This window comes from Camelus bactrianus, chromosome 15, assembly GCF_048773025.1.
Source record: "Camelus bactrianus isolate YW-2024 breed Bactrian camel chromosome 15, ASM4877302v1, whole genome shotgun sequence".
Lineage (NCBI taxonomy): Eukaryota > Metazoa > Chordata > Mammalia > Artiodactyla > Camelidae > Camelus > Camelus bactrianus.
The window spans coordinates 67,188,103-67,209,919 of NC_133553.1; the positions used below are offsets into that span (position 1 = coordinate 67,188,103).

A 21,817-nucleotide genomic window follows, 5' to 3' on the forward strand; every position below is an offset into this window, starting at 1 on the left:
TGAGTTGGTAGGATAACATATGATGTTCTCCAGAAAAGGCCAGCACTGAGCTTCTAAAGGCCCCCTGGGTGGGCTTTTGTGCAGAGGTCCTACAAGGGGTGGGCAAGGAGGGAGATGCTTTGAGTGGGGGAGGTGGATGAGGTTGTTCATGGAGGAATTGGGAGCCTCCCCAAGACTGGGCAGAAATGGGGATGGGGTGGCAGGGACGAGTGGCCTCCAGGCCCACAGAACTCAGCAAGGAGGGCCACTGTCAGGGCACTTTGAACACTTCTAGAGCAGAGTTATCTAAGAAACAAGGGTGGATTCCCAGGCCGGGCCCCAGCATGAAGGAGCTGGGACACAACCTCACAGACAGTGAGCAGATGGAGCAAGGACCCAGCCAGCACCCCCGGCTTCCAGCCCCACGGAGGCCCAGGGGTCCTGGGTGGTCCTAGGGAGATGGAAGCAGGCCCAAGAGGTGGCTGTGGCTTAATTTCCAGCCACCCCCACTGGGGAGCAGAATAAATCTGACTCACAGAAATCAAGGCCCGTGAAGCTGGACCTCAGGGTCATCGATAAAATTCACACCCACATCTACTGCCGTCGCTCCATGGACCTTCCTTCTGATGTTACTGGGTTGGCTTTGGCGACCCGAGAATGGTGCTCTTTTCATGCTAAATTTTCCCTTTGACACATCAAAGCAGCCTTTTGATTTCCTTTATAAGCTCTTCCTCCGTGGTTTACAAAACCTGCGATTTGGGCTGCCCGATTCCAGTCATTAACAACAAGGGTTCAGCGGGCAGGCTCACGCACGCCGCTAAAGGCTTGCTCCCCGGCTGCCCCCGACACGCCGGCCGGCCAGCCCGCCCCCGCAGCTTGCGGGGTCTCCCGAAATTCACCTGACTGGACTGCTGTCCACTCTGCATGTCTCTGCTTCGTTCCTAAGGATGTATCATCAGACGCCTAGCAGAAAAGCAGACGCACGCTGTCTGCTGAATGCTCTTAATCTAGGAGCACAGTGACTCCATCAGGAAAAATGAAAGTAGGAAAGGACCAAAGGAAGCAAGGCTCATCTGGCCTGACTGGCTCTTGGCAAAGCCATACTGACTCGGAGGGGTCCCTACTGCCCCTTCCAAGAGCTCATCAAATCTGGTCACACTCTTCACCCAAGATCAGGAACCCCGCCCCCTACTCCCACCAGAAGTCTCTGCGCTGGTCTCCTGAGGTTCATGAGTCAGAATTCACAATCAGACAACAGGACAAGAACTAGGAGGAAAGCAAAGAAAAACTGGAAGCCAGATCACTGATAAAAATATCCTTTTTTAAATTTTTAATTTTCTTTTGATTAACCAGTCTAAAGAAAACCTTCACTGAATCAGGGGATGTATTACAAATTATAGTGACCTGAATCTAAAACCTGGCACCAAATCTGGCCTTTTAGAAAGATCTATATATGAAAATAAGCATTAAAACCTGCACTGGAACACAGCACAGAGGGAGAACACAGCACTCCCTAGGGGAGTGCTCCCCAAGGCGGCCTGGCCTGTGGACGAAGGGCGCTCCTGGTCCTACGCCCTCAGGGGTGGGCTTTAAGTGACAATGGCCTGCCCTGAAGAGAAGCCCAAAATGCTTGTCTTTGAAGACAGGACTCCTGTGAGCACCAAATGCCACCAGCCTGGCATGAAACAAAAGCGGTGCTGGGGACAACGGCAGGAGAGGGGCTGTCCTCCTTTCCCTTACGGGCTCGACCACGATTCGAGGATTCTGGAACTCTGCAGACAAACCACCTTTAACTTAGGAGGAACTTTTGCAATTTCCAAATACGTTTTTCCCAAGCAAGCTGCCCAACTCTAACTCAAGGAGCCAAATCATAACTGGCCTGATTTTAAGGATTAAGAGCTAGCTCTCACGTCATTTGCTGCAGGCCAAGACCCCGGAATACCCCTCAAAATGGCCATCACAGCAGAAAGCGTAGCGACAGTGCCCCCAGCCTGTTCAGACTTCAACTCAATGCAACTACACGATGCTAGCGCAGAAGCCATACTGCCCAGGCAATGAAGTGTAAAGCAGCTTCGATCAACGCTGGAATCCTGCCCCCAGGTGCAAACTACCTCTGCACAAGGCGGCTGAAGCCTTCGGGGGGAGGAGGGTCAAAATTGCGCATCTGCCTTCAAGGAAGAAGATGCAGCTCCTGCACTGGCAGGCCCGTCATGGTGGCCGGACAGGGTCAGCACCTCCTCACGGAGGAGCTGGTGTCCCTGGTCCGCTGGTCCTGTGGTTCTGCTGAGAGAGGCCGCCGTCCCTGACTCGGTTGCTAAGCAGCTGCCCCGCCCGCAGGGCCCCGCGGGTGGGAGGCAGGCACACAGGTGGGAACCCGGGAGAAGGGCAGGCGGAGGGGAGCGCGAGGAGAGGCGGAGGGGCAGCCCTGAAGCAGCCCTGCGGGCTGGAAGCAGCCCTCTGAGAAGCCGGGCCTCTGCAACCTGAGCTCTGCGCGTTACTGAAAGGGCCGGAGTCTTCGACAAAGGCAAGACAGCTGCCCGACCGGTTTCTGTCCAAAAGCAGAGCGGGTTTTCTCAGCTGCCTCCAGGGCAGGTTTCCCCCCTTCCCAGGCCCCGGCCTGGTGGTCTTGCTGCGGGGGGACCTGGCGCTTCTCCTCAACTGTGGCAACAAGTGAAGTGAAGGACAAACGTGTCTGAATCACAATTGAGGCAAAAAGCCGCGAGCCAAGCCGGGCTGTTAATGAGGGACTCTCTCTCCCTAGCGGGGTATTTCAGGACCGCAGTGCTCCGCACCGGACAGCTGCTCCTTGCCACGGGGACCACTGCCACATCCTGCCAAACCAAGGCAAGAGGGGGCGCTTCGCTCCATTGCTACGGAGGAACTTACGCAATTCTGTTCTTTCAGGACAGAAGCCCAAGCCCGGCGGCTACTTCACAGCCTTAGGGCAGCGGAGCCCACTGAAACGTGACCCGACAGCACCCTCTAGTGGAAATTGTAAATAAAACAAGGGTCATGCATCCAGTTTACCTTCATCTGATAGCAGAGTAGTTTCAAGAGTCCCCATAAAACAACAAAAACAAAACATTCTCTAAGAACGTGATAATTAAAAAGTAAGAGTTCACAAGCTGTCCATAGGCCCCTCACTCCCAAATCACTTCCCTCCTCAAATGCTCTGCCTTCAACACATTCTAAGAAAGGGGGGCATGTTGTCGGGGGAGCTACCGGTCCCCCTAGAGTTTGGGCAGACTGCCTGCTGGTGCCAGAATGATGCCAAGACGTAGAAGAGTCCCAGCAGAAGGCTGAGTTTGGCAGTCCTCTGGGGCAGTTTGTTGAAAGTCTGGCTTCAGAACTGTCTCTTGAGGGAGAAGGCCATGGGAATGGTGAGCGGGGGAGCGCCAGGCTGATGCCGCAGCGCGTGGCCAGGACGCTGAGGACCAGGCAGGGCAGGAAGAGGTTGTAGAGCATGCAGGAGAGAGCGGGGCCGATGAGGATGGCGAGCGGGACGATGCCAGCCTCCCGGTCGGACTCCATGTCCCTGCTGTTGTTGGAATGGAGAATGGCCTCGGTGCTGGGGGCAAGGGGGATGGCGTAGACCAGTGGGAAGACCGCCAGGGACCCCACCTGGACAGCGCAGGCGAACGTCACAGCCAGCCGGCCAGAAGTGAGGAGGGTGACGAGGTCTCCCAGGGCCACGTGCTTGAATCCAATTCCCACGGCCAGAAACCCAGAGAGCCGGTGTGAGATCAAGGGCTGGAAACTGAGGGACTGTCCTTCAGTCAAAAGGCAGGCCCCCTGGGCTGGGAAGGGTGCATTCTGAGGCTGTGAGGCTGGGCAGTGATTGAGTTCCCTCCCCTTTCCAGAACAAAATCTGATTTCTTCTCCAATGACCCAGGGGGACAGAAAACACTGATTGTTCAGCACCCAGTCCAGCATCAGCATCATCCCCGAGTCCTTCCTGCTGACCCCCAACAAAGAGCAGGGTGTTCCCAGTCACACACAGTTCAACGGGGGAGACGGGAAGGGTCTCACAGGCCTTACGATCCAGAGCTTGGGTTCCTCCCACCCTTCACTGCCCCCTGCAGGACGCCGCCTCTGTCGGTGCCACCGTTAGATCAGTCCCCTGCAGAAGACCCAGCCCAGCCTCTCACTTCTCTGTCTCCTTCCTCCACAACCTCTGGAAGCATCTTCTGGTTTTGAAAAACCCCAGTTAATCTCAGCGAAATTTCAGGGATTCCAAACTCCACATAGAGAAGCTAACCCACATAATGAGTAAAACAGCCAAGACAGGGACAGCTCAACACTGCTTCCCTCTCTGGTTCCCGTCAAGTTAAAACACTAAATTATCCCTCATTTTCCCTCCTGTGCTGCTAACCTACTTCAAAACTTGTCTAATCCACGTCTTTCAAACCTGCCCAGTTTCTCTGTCCCCAGGGCCACACTCCAACCCGCCTCCCTCCACCCCCAAACCCAGGTCATGGTCATCTCACACCTGGATGCTGCGACACCCTCCCAGCTGGTCTCTTCCGTTCTCATAACCAGCCCCCTCCCCTCTCCCTAATCTAACCTCCACACTGCCGCCAGAGTGATCCCCCCAAAATACTAAGATGGCCATGCCCCTCCCCAACATACACCTGAAAACCCATATCAACAAGCTGTCTTCAGGATAAAAGCCACAGATCTTTCACCTGGCCCGGCCCTGCCTCCCTCCTGCCCCACTTTGAGCTTTCCTCCCCTCCCCACACATACTTCCTTCAGTTCCTTAGGACCTTCAGAAACCCCTCACCCAGCCCCTTGCCTGGCTAACCCCTACTCATCCTTTAAGTCTTTAAACACCGCTCCTCAAGGCAGCCTCCCTCAGCCCTAGGCCACATTCGGTCCCCTTGCAGTATGCTTCCCAGCACCCTGACTTCCACTTCCCTAAGCTCCATCACACTCTGATTACTTAATCTCCGTCCTTCCTACTCAACTGTAAGTTTCACGAGGGCAGAGCCTTGTGCCTGGCTTGTTCACAGCTGGCTCCCCAGTGCTTGGCACTGAGGCTGAACTGAACACAGAGCTACAGTAACAAGCACCTGGAATTTGGGACCGAGGTCAGGAAAAATGTCTCACTTGGACAGAAACAGCAAAGCAGCAATGGGAAAGGTCAGAGGCATGCTCTCAAAGAGGTGGTCCACCCACTTACTGCTAGAGAAGCGTGGGAAACCTCTGATCTAACCAAGCTACTGAGGCATGGCCTCAAGATCAGAAAATTAAAGAACAAAACAAAACAAAAATAACTATAAGGTCATCAGTTGCACTTGAACAGCCTAAAATGATACGGGACAATGGTCTGCAGAGGATCTAAAGGCACGGCGGTCAAAGAAGGAGACTCAGCCAAGTTCACCTCCGCCCGAGTGGCTGAGATTTCTCTGGGGCTAAATGACCACCCTTGGTTCTTTGGAATGAAGTGTCCCCAGGAAAGGATATAACGAGCATGGTCCCTGACACCCACTAACACACGGCAAACTAATCCTGTACTCCCCAAGCCGTGTTTCGATAAATACTCTGGTTGTCTGAGGACACGCCCTCTAGGGGAAAGGTCTCTGAAGCAGCACGTAGCCAGGCTCCAGTTCCAAGTTAGGAAATCGGTGTCCTCGCAACCGCTCACACATTCGGGCGCCGCCCCCGCCCGGGGGAGACGCCGGGCAGGAACGCTCCCAGCACAGATCTAGCGGGTTTCCCGCCAGCGCCTGCTCGTCTCCTGCTTATTTTCTCAGCTGCCCAGGCAGGCTTCAGGGCTCCGGCTACGGAAGGAAACGCAACAGCTCTACAGCCTTGACCTCTGCCCAGAGTGCCCGAGAACACCTCCTTAGGGCGCCCGCCCATAAACAGTGTGCGCAAAGTGGATCAGACACCTGCGCCTGCAAGGACAAGCCCCGCCCCTCCTTCAACGGACCCGGCGCGGAAATCAGCCACAAACCTGCTCTAGGGGTGAGAGAGCTCTGGCAACCTTCCTGAGGTTATCTGAGGCCAGAAAACGACAACGCCCTTGAGGAGAAAGCCCCGATTCCGAGTGTCCAACACGTGGCCCAAGGCTCCTGTGCTTCCCCTGATTCAGAGATGTGTCTCACCTGGGAGCCTCCTTTTAGGCACACCCCCCTCTCCCAACACCGTCTTGCAAAGGAGCCAGCACAGCGAGACACTGGGCCGGTTCTCCACGCAGCAGCCAGGATGAATTCGTTAAAACGTAAATCAAAATGTTGGCAAGGATGGGAAGTAACTGGAGCTCTCAGGCCTTGCTGGTGGGAACGCAAAAACCAGTTTAGAAAACGCTTTGGCAGCTTCTCATAAAGTTAAACATCAGTTACCCTGTAACCCAGTAATTTGATCCCTAGGCATTTACCCAAGAAAAATGAAAACAAATACCCACAAAAATACTTGAACATGAATGTTCAGTCATGATAAGCAAAATATGGAAATAATCCAAAAGTCGCTGAACAGGAGAATGGAGACACAAATTGTGGTCCATACAGTGGCAACTGCTCAGCAATACAAAGGAACTCCTGATACACATCACAACACAATGAATCTCGAAAACCATTTACATGATCTAGGCCAGGCAAAATGAACCTATGTGAAGGAAATCAGAATAGTTGTCGCCTCTAGACAGGGTTGGGGACAGTGGGGGTGAAGGAGAAACAGCACAAGGAAGCTCCTGGGGGTGGCAGAAATGTTCTGTACTAGGAGAGGGGTATGGTTAGACAGCCACATGCATTTGTCAAAATTCATCAAACCATAACTCATAAGATCCACGCACTTCACCATATGTCAATTAAATATCAATAAAAGTCAACGTTTAAAAAATCATAAATCAGTACGTCATTACTCTGCTCAGTGCATTTCAGTGTCTCCCCATTTGTTCATTCAATAAATACTAAGTACTGACTCCATGCCAGGCACTATTCTGGTCACCATGGGTTAAGGAGAGAACAAAGAAACTAAATTCCCCAGTGCCGGGGGGTTTACAGTCCAAGGGGAAGATAATTAAGTACTTTACATAGTTAGAATGTGTGCTATGAAGAAAAATCAGAGATGGGCAATAGGGAAGATACTGCAGGGGAAACACAGGGCCGGCGGGGGGGTGGGGGTGGTGGTGAAATGGGATCAAAACACTCCCTTCTGAGGAACGCTGTGAGAATCCCCGAGCTTGCATGGATGGAGCCTGGGACGCAGTGGGCATTTCGGAACAGCTGGCTCTCACTGATAATAACCCCTGGCCTCTGAGGGAAGGAAAGAGACGCAGGGGCTCAGGGAACCTTGTAGATGACAGGGGTCCCTCTTCTCTGGGCTCCCTTTGCACCCGCTGCCCCTCCTTGGCCCGCCGAGGGCCTGTACATCCTCGCAGAGCTCAGGCTAACTGCTGTGCCCGAGCCAATGAAGGCATCTCATTAACGCTCGGCAAAAGCTCATGAAGACCGCGAGCTGTGCATCAGCAGCAGAGGAAGGTCAAGGTTCTTCTCATGGGAGTTAGTGCCTCTGGGACCCTGTGGCACCAATATTCACAAACAGGTTGAAGAGGGACTTATTTGCAGGTGAGTAGGCAGCCAAGGGTGTGTCCAAAGTTCCTCGGAGCTCCATATTCCTTTCCCCAGCCCTGGCCCAGCCCCTGCCCCTTGGAGGGAGAGCAGTGCTGGCCCAGAGCTAGACAGAGCAGTCCCCATGCTGAGGGACCAGGACAGGTCAGTTTTGAAGAGGAGATAAAGATCTGAAGCTAAGAATACCATCCACAGAGGCGAGTCCGGCAGGAAAGCGGAGCGGGGCAGGGACCCGAGCCAGGAGAAGCAGCCCAGCCGCGTGCTGAGTTCTGTGCCCTCCCCTCTCTGGGCTCCGAGGGCTCGCCTGTAAGATGGGAACCCAGCTGGAAGGAGAGCTATGAGGGTCACGAGAGAGTTGTACTGATACAGGGGAGCCCCAGTCACCTGGTGGGGGAGGTGACAGTGACACCGGGGTCTGGCCTCCTCCACCCTTGACCTGCCTGCTCCCCACCCCCACACTTTGAAAAGATAAGAGGCCAGTGGGAAGGAAGAGGAGCTGTTTCTTAAAAGCCAGGAAGTGGGTGGAGAGAGGGTTTCTTCACAAGTGGGGACTATCTGGACTGCGCGCAAATGGGATGCAGATGATGCCGCCTCCATGTTAAAACTAGGTCATTGGGAAGGTCTCAGGACAAGGACTTGGAGATGGCAGTCCTTCTTCTGAGCACCTACTGGGATGTCTTGCCAACTTGGCAGCTCCCTCCCGTATCCCACCCCCTCCCACCTGGCCTTCTCCTGTAATCGTGCCCATCTCTCCCAAAGTTGGGGGCGGTCCCTGGAAGAGGTGCAACCTTGCAGCCGTGGCCCCTCCCCACCTACAGGGGCTGCCAGAGCCTGGGTTGACCTGCCTGAATCCCTGATCAGCCTTTCAGGGCTGTGGTCCAGAGCACAACACTGCCCCTAAGACACAGCACCCTCTGCTGGGCCTCTGAGGGCTCAGACTTCATACAAGGCTGACAGGGAAACATTTAAGGGTGAAGCATTGAACAAATGCAAGGGTTTCCATCCCCGATTCTCTAAGAACAGGCCTCTTGATTGAACATCCCTGTAACATTATCACCCTTTGTTACAATTCCCCGAGAGGCTGTTCACCCACATAGGGGAGCCCACACACCGGGACAGCCTGGCTGGGGTTGAACTGGCTCCACCACCACTGGCTGTGTGACCCAGGCAAGTCCATTCCTCGGAGCCTTGCTATCCCCATGTGTAAAATGGGTCTGAGCACCCCCTCCCTAAGGTTAACAAATGAGCTGATGAGTGCTGAGCCCTGTCATGGGTTGAACTGTGTCCCCCAGAAGATACACTGAAGCTAACCTGGTACCTGTACATGGGAGCTTATCTGGAAATAGGGTCTTTGCAGGTGACCAAGTTAAGATGAAGTCATTAGGATCCAACATGAGAGGGGAGGCAATGGGACCCTCACAGATACGATGGGCAGCTGAAGACAGAGGCAAAGACTGGGGTGATGCATCCACGAGCCAACGAACACCAAGGATTGCCAGCAACCAGCAGAGCCAGGAGAGAGGCACGGGACAGAGTCCCTCTCAGCATCTCCAGAAGGACCCACCCTGCCAAAACCCTGCTGTGGACTTGCGGCCTCCAGCACTCTGACAGAATAAATTCCTGCTCTTACGAGCCACCCGGCTTGCAGCACTTTGCTAGGGCAGCACAAGCTGACTAAGACAGACCCTTGAAGAGGGTCTGCGGCAGTAAGTGCTGTGTGTCAACTCGTGCCATTAATTGCTTGTTTGATGCCTGTCTTCACCATAGACAGTGGGTCCGAAGATCTGATGTTCCCTCAGCAAATACTGAGCACCTGCTGGGTGCCAGGCATGTACCGGGCGGGGACACATGTTGCCCGTCTGTCATGCATGCCCCGCCCCCTAGTTTATGTTTACAGATGAGCAGGTGAGCTGACCTGGAGACCACCCTTGGGGATGTCTTTCCTACCGTATAAGGCTCAGTCTGTGTCCAGCTTCTTAAAGCCCAGTGTCAATGTCTGTCCCAAGGAGGAAGGTCAGTGCCCAGCATAATACCAGGCCCCCCGAAGGTGCTAATGAATGTCCTGGTGGGGAGCCTGGGGAGCCCCGCTCCCAAAGTGTGCCCCCACCCTCACCCTGGACCCACAGAGCACTCTGCGACCTGCTCCCTGGAGGGTCTGGCGCTTCCAGCCCCACCTCCTTCCCCCTCCAGGGCCAGGTTCCGGGCAGCATGTGAGCACTTAGTTGTTTCAGTTTGAAGAACATGATGGAGCCAGCGATGCTTAAGATGCTTGTGTTAGTGGCGGTGGTCTGCAGTTTCATTTCACTTTAGTAAGAACCATCTGCTGTGAGCAGGCGGCAGGCACAGCCAGCTCCCCATCCCAGGGGCTGTCCCCCCCCCCCGCCCCAGATTCCACCCCCAGAGGAAGGCTGTACTGGGGCCCCCGGGCCAGGAGAGGAGCCCCTTGAGGCTGGGGCCGGGGGTAGGACATGCAGAACCCCAGGTTGGTCTCTCCGTCCTTCCCGGCCAGGACCAAGGGGCCTGAGGAGGACCCCAGGACCACCCAGCCCTGGCCACTGTAAAGCTTGTGGGGGTGGGAGGGGGCGGAGGTGCGAGGCCCTGCCTTCGAACCCACTGTGCTCTTCCTGCAAAGTCCCGGAGGGAGGCAGCTCTGACTGTGCCACTGACCCAGCTACACGTCAGTCACTTTGCCTCTTGCTGCCTCGGTTTTCGCATCTTTAGAATGGGGGCCCCGTAACACCCACATCAGAGAGTTGCTGTGAGCACCGAGGCCGCATGGGGGGGAACCCCTGCAAAAACCACCTGACCAGGCACAGGAGGAGGGCTGGCCTCTTTCACTGCCAGCGAGAGCCCAGGGCGGCTGCCAGCAGCCCCGCAGGGTGGGGTGGGGGCCGGCTTCTCCACCCACCTCTGGCTGGCACTGTGACAAAGGCAGTGTGAATCACACAGCTGGGAGCATAGCTGGTTGTAGCCGAGTTGGGAACAAAGTGCCTCTGGGGCCAGAGAATAAGCATCTTGTCCCCCACCTGCTGGACCAAAGGTGTGCCAGTCCGGACGTAGTGCCAGGGCTACAGGGAGGTCCCGCTGGGAAGGGGGATCTTATAGCCGCTCTGGAGAAGCAGGAGGCAGGCACCCAGCCCCAGGGCCCCCGCCAGGAGCGCGGCGCCCAGGGCTCTGAGGAAGGAAGTCCTGGTCCGGGTGTAGGAGCCGGGCGCCACGATGCCCAGCAGCGCCGTGCTGACCGTGAGCGGGTAGAGGATGGAGACGCCCGTGTTGAGGGCAACGATCTCGCGAACTTGGCAAACGGGGCGATGACGCAGAAGCAGCGGGGCACCGTGGCGATGACCGTGGCGAGGGCGCTGGGGACGATGGCCACGCCCACGTGCCGCGCGGCCTCCGGCGTCCGCCCCTGGCGCTGCGCGTGGGCACCCTGGGTGTGGGCGAGACAGAGCTGCGGCCCCAAACGCCGGAGGGGATCCCACCCTGCCTGGGACTTGGGATGGGGGCTTGGACCCGGGTAAACACACGCGCTGTGCAAGGCCAGCCTTGCCCCCGCAGGCCCGGTTCCACCCCCGCGAGGGAGGATGACCGCGCCTGCTCCACGGGGTTGGAGGGAAGACGGGGCGGCTCCCCTGCAGCAGCGCCCAGCGCACAGCACGCGGTGGGGGCGCGTTCAGCGTTGCTCTGACCAGAACACTGATGCTCTGCATAGCAGGTCCTCAAAAATGGGAGCCCTGCTTGGAGCTGACTTCCTTCTTTTGACCAAAAGCAGCTAAATCTAAAAACAACTGAATTTACATATTTATGAAGATTTCACACCAATTCCAAACCAGGAAAAAAACAAAAGCTTTATGAGACCCAGAGCTGGGTTTGGCCCTGAGTACATGGGTATGTCCTCACTAAGCCACGAGGGCCAGAGATGGGGCTGGTGACCTCACAGTCAGAACCAGAAGGGCTCAGATCTGTTCCCCCGGCCAGAGAATGAGACGGACTCAGGGAACGTAGAAGCAGGCAGGGCCCTTGGACGTCGCCTGGTCCGACCCCTCGTGCTGGCTTAGGGAGACAGGCTGGGGGGAGTGGACCTGCCCAAGGCCCACAGCGATGCTTGGTGGAGCTGCCTCCGAACTTGAGCTTGAGTCCCCTAGGCGTGGAGAGGCTCCTAGAACACAGCCCGGTTGGGCACTGGGCTTGGGGTATGCGGCTACCCTCGAGGGTCCTCAGCAGCACTGGGGGGGTGGGAGAATGTTCGTTGGGGAGGGGAAGGGCAGGCAGGCTGCTCACCTCGGCCTAGTGTGGGGACAGGTTCTCTCCAGCCAGCAGGCAGCCCTCGACCAGATGGACGCAGTAATCCATGGAGGAGCTGATGAGGATGGACAGGGAGATGGCTTCCACGGTGCCCATCTCCCAGCCACTCAAGTACATGATGGTCACCACCAGGCAGACGATGCCTGCAGAGGGCAGTGGACGGCGGGGGGCAGCTTGGACCAGCCCCACTCATCCGGTCCTGGAGGGGCGGTGGGCGAGTTCAGAGGGCCCTTGGAGAATGCGCTGAAGTCTACAGTGGAGCACCCCCAGCTCTGGTGACCAGTGGGACGAGGAGGCACAGGGCCAGAGAGACTTGGGGGGGGAGCCCCGAAAGAGGGATCAGGTGCTGCAACACATCGCTGGGCCAAGAGCTACCACCTGCCGACATCTGGCTCCCCTCGGGGAGCACACAGTCCTATGAATGACTGTCACAGAGGCTCTTTTTGCCTGGGGTGGGAGTGGGGTGATCGGGAAGACTGAAGAGATGGGACACTTAAATGTGGAGAGAAACCAGCTGACCTGAGGCCACCAAGGAGACCCTGCCCACTCCTGGTCCCCGGCCCACACGCCCAGGATGCTCAGGAGCACGGGCAGCAGGAGCAGCACGTGGGTGGTGAACACGGCCACCGCAGCCACACAGATGAGCAAGGAGAGGGCCAGACCGTACAGGGCGCTCTGCACCCCTGGAAGGTGATGGGAGAGGGCCCTCAGCTGGGCTGCACCACGGGGCACCCCTCACCCCCTCCTCCCCATGGCTCAGAGGTACTGGGGCTACACAGATGGGCGCTGTCACAGCTGTGTTACTCTGGGTGAGCCACCTGACCTCGCTGAGCCCCCATTTCTTCATCTGTATAATGGGGGGAATAGCAGTACTGACTCCATAGCTTTGTCTGGAGTTTAAAGAGAGAGCACAGGTCAGGCCTCAGCAAGCGCCTGGCCTCCAGAAGGGCTCCCAAGGACAAAGAGCTGTCATCATGGCCATTGCCATGACTTTCTAGGTGGCGAAAGTCAGGATCAGAGGGCCTGATGATCCTGCAGATGGGGCCCCCAAGTCTGGCTTCTGATTGGTGCTCCCGGCCACTGTCATCCCAGTTTCTCCAGGGCCCTTGGCCAGATTTGAGAAGACAAGTGTGGCTGAGACAGGCCAGGCCCTCGCTGCCCAGGTCACCTCCCCATGCGCCCTGCTGTCACCGCCCGCCCTGCCGAGACCCAGGGGTAGGGGGACCGGGCTGCCGCTCGCCTCCGATCTCCATGAAGATCTGCTTCCAATGCTCGCAGGTCTGGAAGCCACAGCGCAGGGCCGAGCCCTCAGGAAACGTCTGCAGCTGCTGCTTCAGGAAGCTCTCCCAGCGCAGGTAGTCCTAGTAGGTCTGGAAGGAGGACTTGCCCTTGTGCTTGGTCTGTGGGGATATGAGCCAGTGAGATGGGTGGACGGCTGGGGTGGGGTGGGGGGGTGGGGGGGGCCTATCACCCTGTCCTGGTGACTGCCAGTCTGCTCTGTGACAACTGCAGCCGGCCCTCCACCACCTGCAAATGGAGTGTGCTGTGTGGGTGGGAGTGGAGGGTGACCCCATCCAAGACCACTTCAACCAGCCTCTGGGTGCACACGTGTCTCTTACAGCGGCGGCAGATCCCGGTACAACCAAAGTCCCTGTCCCTTCCCAACAGAACCAGCTTCAGCTCCCAGAGCTCCCAGCTGCCCTCTGCCCATGCTGTTCCCCTCTGCCTGCACTGCCAGCTCCCGCTCCTCCTTCAAGGCTCATTAGGGTTCCGTCTCCTCTAGGAAGCCATCCTGGATGCCCCAAGACCGGCATCCTCTGGGCTCTGTGAACCCTTGGTGCTTCCACGTCGGAGTTCTCATCACTGCCCGGCAACCTGCCCATCTCCTGGGCTGGACTGTGAGTCCAGGAGGGCAGGTGGCCTGTCCGGTTCATGGTGCCCAGCTCTGGAACTGTCATAGATGTGACCTCACTGGTCCAATTCTGCTCTGCCTGAGCACAAGCCAGTTTAGGGTGAGTCTGTGCACGTGTGGGTCTGAGTGTTGGTGGGGTCAGCTGGGAGGTGATGTTCTGTTGTGCGGAGGGGCCTGAGAGGGGATTCTCTCATCTCCCAGACTGCCTGTGGCTTCAGCCTTAAAAAGGAAGGAAATTTGGACACGGGCGCCAACATAGGTGAACCTGAAGGCCCTTATGCTAAGTGCAATGAACCAGTCGCAAAAAGACCCATGCTGTGTGTGAGGGACAGAGAGGACTCAAATCCGTGGGGACAGAAAGGAGCGTGGTGGCCGGAGGAGGGGAATGGGAAGTCAGTGTTGAATGGGGACAGTTTCAGTTCTGCAAGATGAAAAGCTTCCGAGACGGGCGTTGGTGACAGCTGCACAGCAGTGCGAATATGCTAAATTATTTATTAATTTATAATAAATTATAATAAATTAATTGATTTAATAATTAATGTTACTGAACTATATGCTTAAAATGGTTAAGACTGTCAGTTTTTAATATATATTTTAACACAATTTTTAAAAACTGCCTGAGCTTTGAACTGGTGTCTGCATTAGCCTGAGGCTCACTGTGGGCTTGGGGGGTCTGGGTCCTCCCCGTGGTGGCTGGCGGTTTGGTTGCTCGGGCCTTGAGTGGCACAGGTGGCGGGAAGGAAAGCAGGGCTGGGACCAGAGAACAAGAATTGCCCACTTGCCACCTTATTCTCGTCCCCGAAGGCCTTCAGGGGAGCGATCTCACCACAGCTTCTTGATGACTGCCAGAGGGCACACCGGCACCTGTAACCCTATTCTTTAGAGGTGGAACTAGAGGTTGGAGGGGACAAGTGGCTTGCTCGAGGACACAGAGCACAGGGAGATCAGAGCAAGGACTGGAGCCCGGGGCTCAGCGCAGAGGCAGCAGGGGCAGACTCAGCAAGCCTCAGCGTGAAGCGCCAGGGCCACAAGGCCCGCGAGGCCCAGGTCGGGGACATGGGTGCGTGCACACGCGTGTGTGTGCATGGGTGCCTCCTTGGGCAGAGCCCAGGGAGTGTCAGGGGTGAGAGAGGAGGCAGTGAAGTGTGGGATGGCCAGTCCCCTGGCTTCTAATCTCCTGGGGAGGCCCAGCACAGCGGGTTCTGTGGCCCAGAACCTGGCCCCTCACAGTGAGGAGCATCCTGGACTGTCACCTGCTCCTGCAAAACCATCTGGACCCTGGGCTGTTAGGGAGGGAGGGTGCTGGCAGCTGGCAGTCATCCTATGTGACAGAAAGGCTGAGCTCAGTGGTCAGCGCTCGAAGCTGACGCTCATTAACCCTGTGACCTTGGGCAAACAACCTCACCCCTCAGCCTCAGTATCCCCTCAGAAGAGCAATCCCACTGATCTTCTCTGGGGTGGGGGGACCGGCGGTGACAGTGCACTCTGTGACGTCAGCACGCTGTCCTGTGCCTGGTGGCCCACCCGGGGCTCACCGACTCGAAGGCCATGGAGATCCACTGCACGCGGCCGTCCTTGACACCCACGGCCCCGTGCGACAGCTGACCTGGGAGCAGGTGGGGCTCGGGCAGCTCCTTGCACTCAGGGTGCAACATCTGCAGGAAGGAAGAGATGCTGTAGCCTGTGGGTAAAGTGCAAGAGGTGGGTCGGGGTGGGGACCTGGGAAGGGAGCACCCCTTCCCCTCGATCCCGCCTGCACACGTGCACTCACCCATCTGGGTGTGAGTGTGCAAGGGGTACACGCCCCTCCCCTAACCTCCTAGTTTAAAAAGTGTCTAGAACCACTGGCAACATCGAGAAACCTACATCACCATTTGCCATCGGGGTGGAAAATGACGCCTTGTGCCCTCTCAGGAAGAGCCCTAGACCCAGGTTGTTGCTGGAGGGCCAGCCCCTTCTCACTCCGGATGTTGGGAAAGCGCCTCCTGTAGGTTCTCCCCTGAGCACCGCACACCTCCCCACGCATGTGCGGCTCTGCGCCAATTCACCTTCAGGCCCGAGTCTGCTCTCATCCAGAAGATTTGCACACTCCTCACCCCAGTGTAGATGAGGCGGGAAGCCCCATAAAAAGACCGGCAGGACCCCCAGCCAGGGCCACTATTCCTGCCAGCGCCATCCGGTTTCCTGGCCCAGAGGTTCTATCTCACTTTTTGCCTCTGAAATGGCTTACTTACCCCTAAAATTCTATTGGTTCCGTGAGCTCACTCCTGATTGGTGATTGGTTATTTCCTTCACTCCTGATTGGTCCATTTCCCTAACTTCTGATTGGTCCATTTGTAGTACTTTATTTGCATGGAGCTCACTCCTGATTGGTTATTTCTCTCACCCCTGATTGGTCCATTTCCCTCACTCCTGATTGGTTATTTCTCTCTCTACTGATTGCTCCATTTCTACAAAGCTTGTTCCTAATTAGTCAACTTTTGTTATACCTTATTTGCATATGACCTTGCAAAGTGTAAACTGGCAGCCTATAAAAGCCTGTGTAAACCTACAGATGGGATCCAAATCCTAGAGTGTTACCGTCTCTGGGCTTGTTGGGTAATAAATCTTGAGTTCTCCAACTCTGAGAGCTGCTTGCTTTCTTGCTCAGATTGAGGTTGCTGTCACAACTGAGCTGTAACACGTTTTTTTCTGTAACATGGACACCTTCAAGCAAATGTTTGCAGACATCTTCGTTTCTGGCACGTGTATCCTCAGGGCTGTCCACCTTTGACTTTCTACTCATCTGAAGGCAGGTACTGCACTCCTCCTGGCTTCACCAGCTCCGAGTTCTTTGCGATGGCTTTGCAAAGGTGATACAGGTGCCTGATTCCTTTGAAGAGGTTAAAGCTGCTGTTGTAGATGATGTTACCCTTTCCCAAGGAGACACAGTCCAGTGCAGCTGCTCGGTGAGTCAGGAGCTCAGCCCGGGGTCCCACCCCTGGGGAGAAACCTCCTGCAGTTCCCACTACCAGCCCTCGGAACCCTCTGCTTGGTCGCCCAGGGTCCTGCCCCTAGCAGCACCTTTGCTCTCTCACTGCTTCCCCTGCATGGGCCCCTCAGTCTCTCCTCTGTCTCCCCTCCTTGCTTTTACTCAGAATAAACACACCTGGGCTGCCTGCTTTCCCCTCTCCTGCACAGTCAAACCCTACCTGTCCTCGGGCATCTGACTTCTCTTCTCATCGCCTCCCCAACCCTCCCCTGAACACCTGCAGACTCATGGTCAGGACCGAGCGGATCTCCTCTGACCCCACCTGGCTCCTGAATTACTTTGTGTCTGAAATCCTGTACACTCAGTCAGGCTAACTTCCCAAGGCAGGGGTTATGATCAACTGTACCTACGGCCACGGTCCTTGCCCCGCGTCTCAGTATCCATCACGTGCCAGGGAGACACCCACTCACAGCTCCACCAGCTTCTCTCCCCCCCTCTGCCAAGGGCCCAGCACCGGACACAAACACGTACAAGGGGAGAGACTGTCCCAAGCAGACGGCACCACAGGCGAGGCACGCAGCAAGGGCTGTGGGCACAGGGAGGGCCTCCTGCAGGAGGAGGAAGAGGGCAGGAGGTCTTTACGCACCTGTATTCCCACCTCTATTCCAGCCTTAATGACGCGGGGCAGCCGGTCCGGCCCCACTGCACCCAGATTCCTGGGCGATTTTAAGAGCTCGACCCTGCTTGGTCTTCAAGAGAAATGTTACCCCAAGAGCCCGTGGCGGGGGCCTGTCTGGGCCGGTTGAGCAGTCAGAGCCAAGAGGGAGTGTGGGGAGCTGGGGTGGTGGCCTGTGGGCTAGTACTTGTTAGCAAGCCTGGTGTGATGGGGCCCTTTGGCACTTGCCCAACGTGGGCCCACGTACTGGGTCTCTGATGACATGGTTGTCGATCTGCCGCGTGCGGTTGGTACCAAGAATGCCAAAGACCACGAAGACCATGGCCCCTGTATCCACCAGCGGCCGCACCGCCGGCTTCCAGCAGCCTGTGTTCACGCAGGGGTTGAAGCCGAACGTGGCGGAGAGGCGGGCCTTGGGCGCTGCAGAGGGAGTCACAGCTGTACGGGGAGCTGGGGCTCAGCCTCCCAAGGTCCCACTGCAGCCTCCCTGCAGGTACCCTTCTCACTGGGCACGTAGAAGATGACTTCGGTCGGCCCGTCGAGGCTTGTGGGACTGAGCAAAGTAGAGTTTCCTGTGGAGGCAAAGGAGGCTGGCACTGAGGCCGGGAAGGCCGGGAGGAGTTGGGGAGGTGGGGCAGACGTGGCCGTGTGCAGGGACTAGAAGAGCACAGGAGGTGGACTCGGGCTCTCCCAGTGCGGGGATTTGGTTGTAGGTTCAGGGCTGGGGTTTGAACACCTGTTCTAGTCTAGCCCCACCACATGGCTTAGGTTAACATCCTCCCCTTTTCCTCCTCTCTGTGTCTGTCTCCTTGCCTGCGGCATGAAGGGTGGAGGAGACCAGCAGTTTCCAAAGTGTCCTCCAGGGGGTGCAAGAGTTCAGAGGGGCCCCGGGGCCAGCCTGGGGGTTGGGGAGGGTCACTGCTCAGAAGCCCCCTGCCCTGCTGTAACCCGAACAGTCACAGAGCCTCAAGATTTTGTTTAAGGAAAGGATTTCACGGTCAGCTTATCCACTGTGGGACTTGAGGTGGCTCAAGGTTCTTTCTAGAATGTTCTGAATTCACCCAGGCAGCCAGTCCCCAGTGGCTTTTGTGTATGTGCAGAGGGAGCCCAGCCGTGGAGGGCAGGCAGAGGGACCCCCAGTGCCGTGCCAAGGTGCGCGAGGCTGGAACGGCCCGAGGAGCCCGTCTTGGTCATCCCGGGGCCTCCATACCACACCCCCGCCCCAAGCGGAGTTCAGCCTGGTGTGGGTGCCCAGTGCCCCGAGGCCAGGCCCTGTCAGTGAAGACCACGTCCCTGTCCCTATTGCCGGCCCTGCACTGCCATTCTCTGGACTACGACAGTGAGCTCTTTCTTTCAGAGCACATGTTGTAGTTTGTAATGACATTGTGCTTGACTCGTTAGCTGCTGTCTCCCACTGGTCAGCCCGAGGGCGGCAGCCATGTCTGTCTTGTTTACCAGCCCCAGCACTAGCCCTGGGCCGGCTCAGTCGGTGCTGAAGGTTTGTTAAACGAACGAATGGAGGAAAGAGTAGATGTTCCGCTAACAGCCTCAGTGGCCAGAATGTGGGAGAAGAAACCTAGGAAAAGATTCCCCCAGCTGGCTCGGAGACCCCTGAGGCACAGAATGCGGTCACTCGCATTTTGGGGCACTGACTTCATGCCAGGCACTAGGCAGGGCGTGCGTATGCGGTAGGTAAATAGAACAGAGACGGTCTCTCTCCTGCCACCCCACAATCTGAGGGAGGAGGAACATTAAATACATATGTTCCGAATTAATTACATAGTGTGGCGAGCACCTTGGAGAGGAGTGCAGAGTGTACTCAATCATTCATTCATTGATTCACTCATTCAGCAAGTGTTTATTGAGCACTCGCTGTGTACCAGGTACTGGGTCGGGTGCTGGGGATACAGCAGGGGCCACAGTCAAGGTGCCCGCTGCAGAATGCCTACGTGCTTCTGAGGGCAGACAGCTAATAAACCATAATAAACCAGTAGGTCAGTATGACTCAAGATGGTGATGGGAGCTGGAAGGAGAGCAGAGGGGTGACACCCAGAGAGAGACCAGGCGTGGCTATCTCAGACAGGGCCGGTGTTCTGGTCAGGGGCAGCCTCTCCGGGGGGGGGTACCTCTGGGCAAGGACCTGAATTTAGAGAAGTCAATCACATAAGGAGCTGGGGAAGAGCATTTTAGGCCGAGGGAACAGCAAATGCAGAAGTCCTGTGATGGGAACTGGTGGGTGTGCTGAAGGGCAGCCAGATGGCCACTGTGCATCCTGCAGGGCCACCCAGAGGGACAGTGGCAGATGGGGGTGCAGATCATGGGCCTGTCATCTCGGTGTTCCCCACTCCCCAGTCCCAGGCAGGGAACTGTGTGGACAAACGTGGAAACGGACATGGGTTTCTTAAAGGTGCCTGCTGGCATCACTTATTGGGGGTGAGGTAGGGGGGGCGGGCTGGTAGAAACAGGCCTATCTGCAAGGTTACTGGGTGTGCTGCTGCTCCTCGGCAGCCACGTAGAAGTTGAAGTCAAACTTCCAGCCCCGCTTGGCATCACAGGCCCAGGTCGTCACCATCCACTTGCAGGAGGGGCTCACTGCCTGGAGCAGCTCTGCTGTAGACATACGAGCGGTCAGCTTCTTGGTGAAGTTACCAAAAGGCGCTCTATACACCTAAGTGGATGGACAGAGATAAGACAGGTGGCTCCAGGAGGCTGCCTCAGCCTGGGCCTGGCCTCAGGCTCTGTACCCCTCCCTCCTCGACGTGTTCCCCGCCCCCTGCCCCCGGTTCAGACCCCAGAGTGGGGGACAGAGCTCCGAGCAGAGACTCAGGAGGCCTGGGTTGGAGTTTAAAGATTGGGGAAATCCTTCTTCCCTCTCTGAGCCTCAGTCCTTGCCTCGCCTGAGGACCTACTCACTCCGGGCCAGGCCTGAGCTGTGCTCCGAGGGTACGGCAGCGGGAGACGCATTTGGTCCCTGCCCACGGCCAGCTGCCAACTATGATGGCTTCAGATTCTTTTAAGGGCTTTGAATTAAATATCAGGAGAAGACACAGGATGAACGGGCATCAGAAAAGGAGGGCAAACCGAGAGGGATGGCCAGGACAGCACTCTGGGAGGAGGTGACACTCACGCTGAGACCTGGCTGGGACATCAGCCGTGAATTAAGTGGGAAGGAAAGCTTTCCAGGCAGTAGGACAGCAGTGCAAAGGTCAGGGTCAGGAAACACCTCACACAGCCCATCTCTGAGATGGAAATACAAACCCTGAACAAGTAAGGTGACAGGCCTGATGGTCACCCTGGGGTGTAACGTGTTAAAGAAACACATGGTTCCCGAGAGGGAGAAGCCGGAGGCCTGGGCTGGCCCTCGGAGGCCCTTCTCTGAGGTGCGGGAGCAGCTGTCGGGAGCAGCAGTCTGACTAGTGGCTCCCGTTTACTGAGCGTTTACTGCACCCCAGACGTTCCGTAACACACAGACCTTGCCTCGTGCACCTCCAACAACCCTGGCTGGTACCTTTCACATCCCCGTTTCACTTAGACTCAGAGAGACTAAGTCATCTTCCCAAAGACACACAGGTAATAATTGGCAGTGCCAGGACTTGAACCCAGGTCTGGCTGCCTCAGAAGCCCATGCTGTCACCACCCTGTGGGTCCCTGCCGCTGACATGGCTGACAGCGGGAGAGGGTCCTCATCAGCCTGGGGCAGCTGCATCCTCACAGACCCTGTCCCCACCCCTGACGTGGCCAGTGCCCACCAGCGCAGCACTGAGGGCCCCCTCCCCAGTAGTGGTGACTAACTTCACGGCAGCCCCGGCTGACCTGGAAGGAGGGCACCTCCCCGTCCCCGGGGGACACGACCTGCCAAGGGGCAGGTAGGCTGGCGTTGAGGGAGAACCTGCAGGCAGCCGGGTGGCCTTTGGTCTTCCCCTTGGAGGCATACACCGTGCCTGGGGCGTCTAGGGACAAACAGGAGGTGGAGGAGGGATGACAATCACCTCGTTGGCTTCCCCTGACCCGGTAGCAGCCCACCCTCTGCTCTGCTGACCGAGGAGCTGAGCCCCGACCTTGGGCTCATCTCCGAATGCTGGCCCTGCCCTTTCCTGGATCAAGCCCGGGACAATGATGGGAGAAAGGTCGTTGGCAGTGGACACTGGGGTGGGATGGCGGCACAGATGGAGGTGGACGTGGTGGTGGTCCCTGCGATGGGGCGGCAGCACAGGTGGAGGGAGTGCAAAGATGGCGAAGTCACGGTGAGGTTGAGCCAGTGTGGGGCTGTGGTGCTGGCAGTGGTGCTAATGATGGGGAGCCCCGTGTGCCTGGTGGGGCTGGGCTGCTGATGGCAATGGTGGGCACAGAAGGGGTGACGATGGCCACGGGGCGACAAGGGTTAATGCCCACATGCATCC

At 57.0% G+C, this 21,817-nt stretch overlaps 2 pseudogenes; both read right to left on the reverse strand.

Annotated features, from left to right (window-relative positions):
• Positions 1-3,209: 3,209 nt before the first annotated feature.
• On the reverse strand, positions 3,210-8,879 carry LOC105066992 (ubiA prenyltransferase domain-containing protein 1-like; annotated as a pseudogene).
• A 1,507-nt stretch (positions 8,880-10,386) lies between these two features.
• The window catches only part of LOC105066991 (protein dispatched homolog 3-like), a 29,852-nt pseudogene continuing 18,421 nt past the window's right edge, over positions 10,387-21,817 (reverse strand).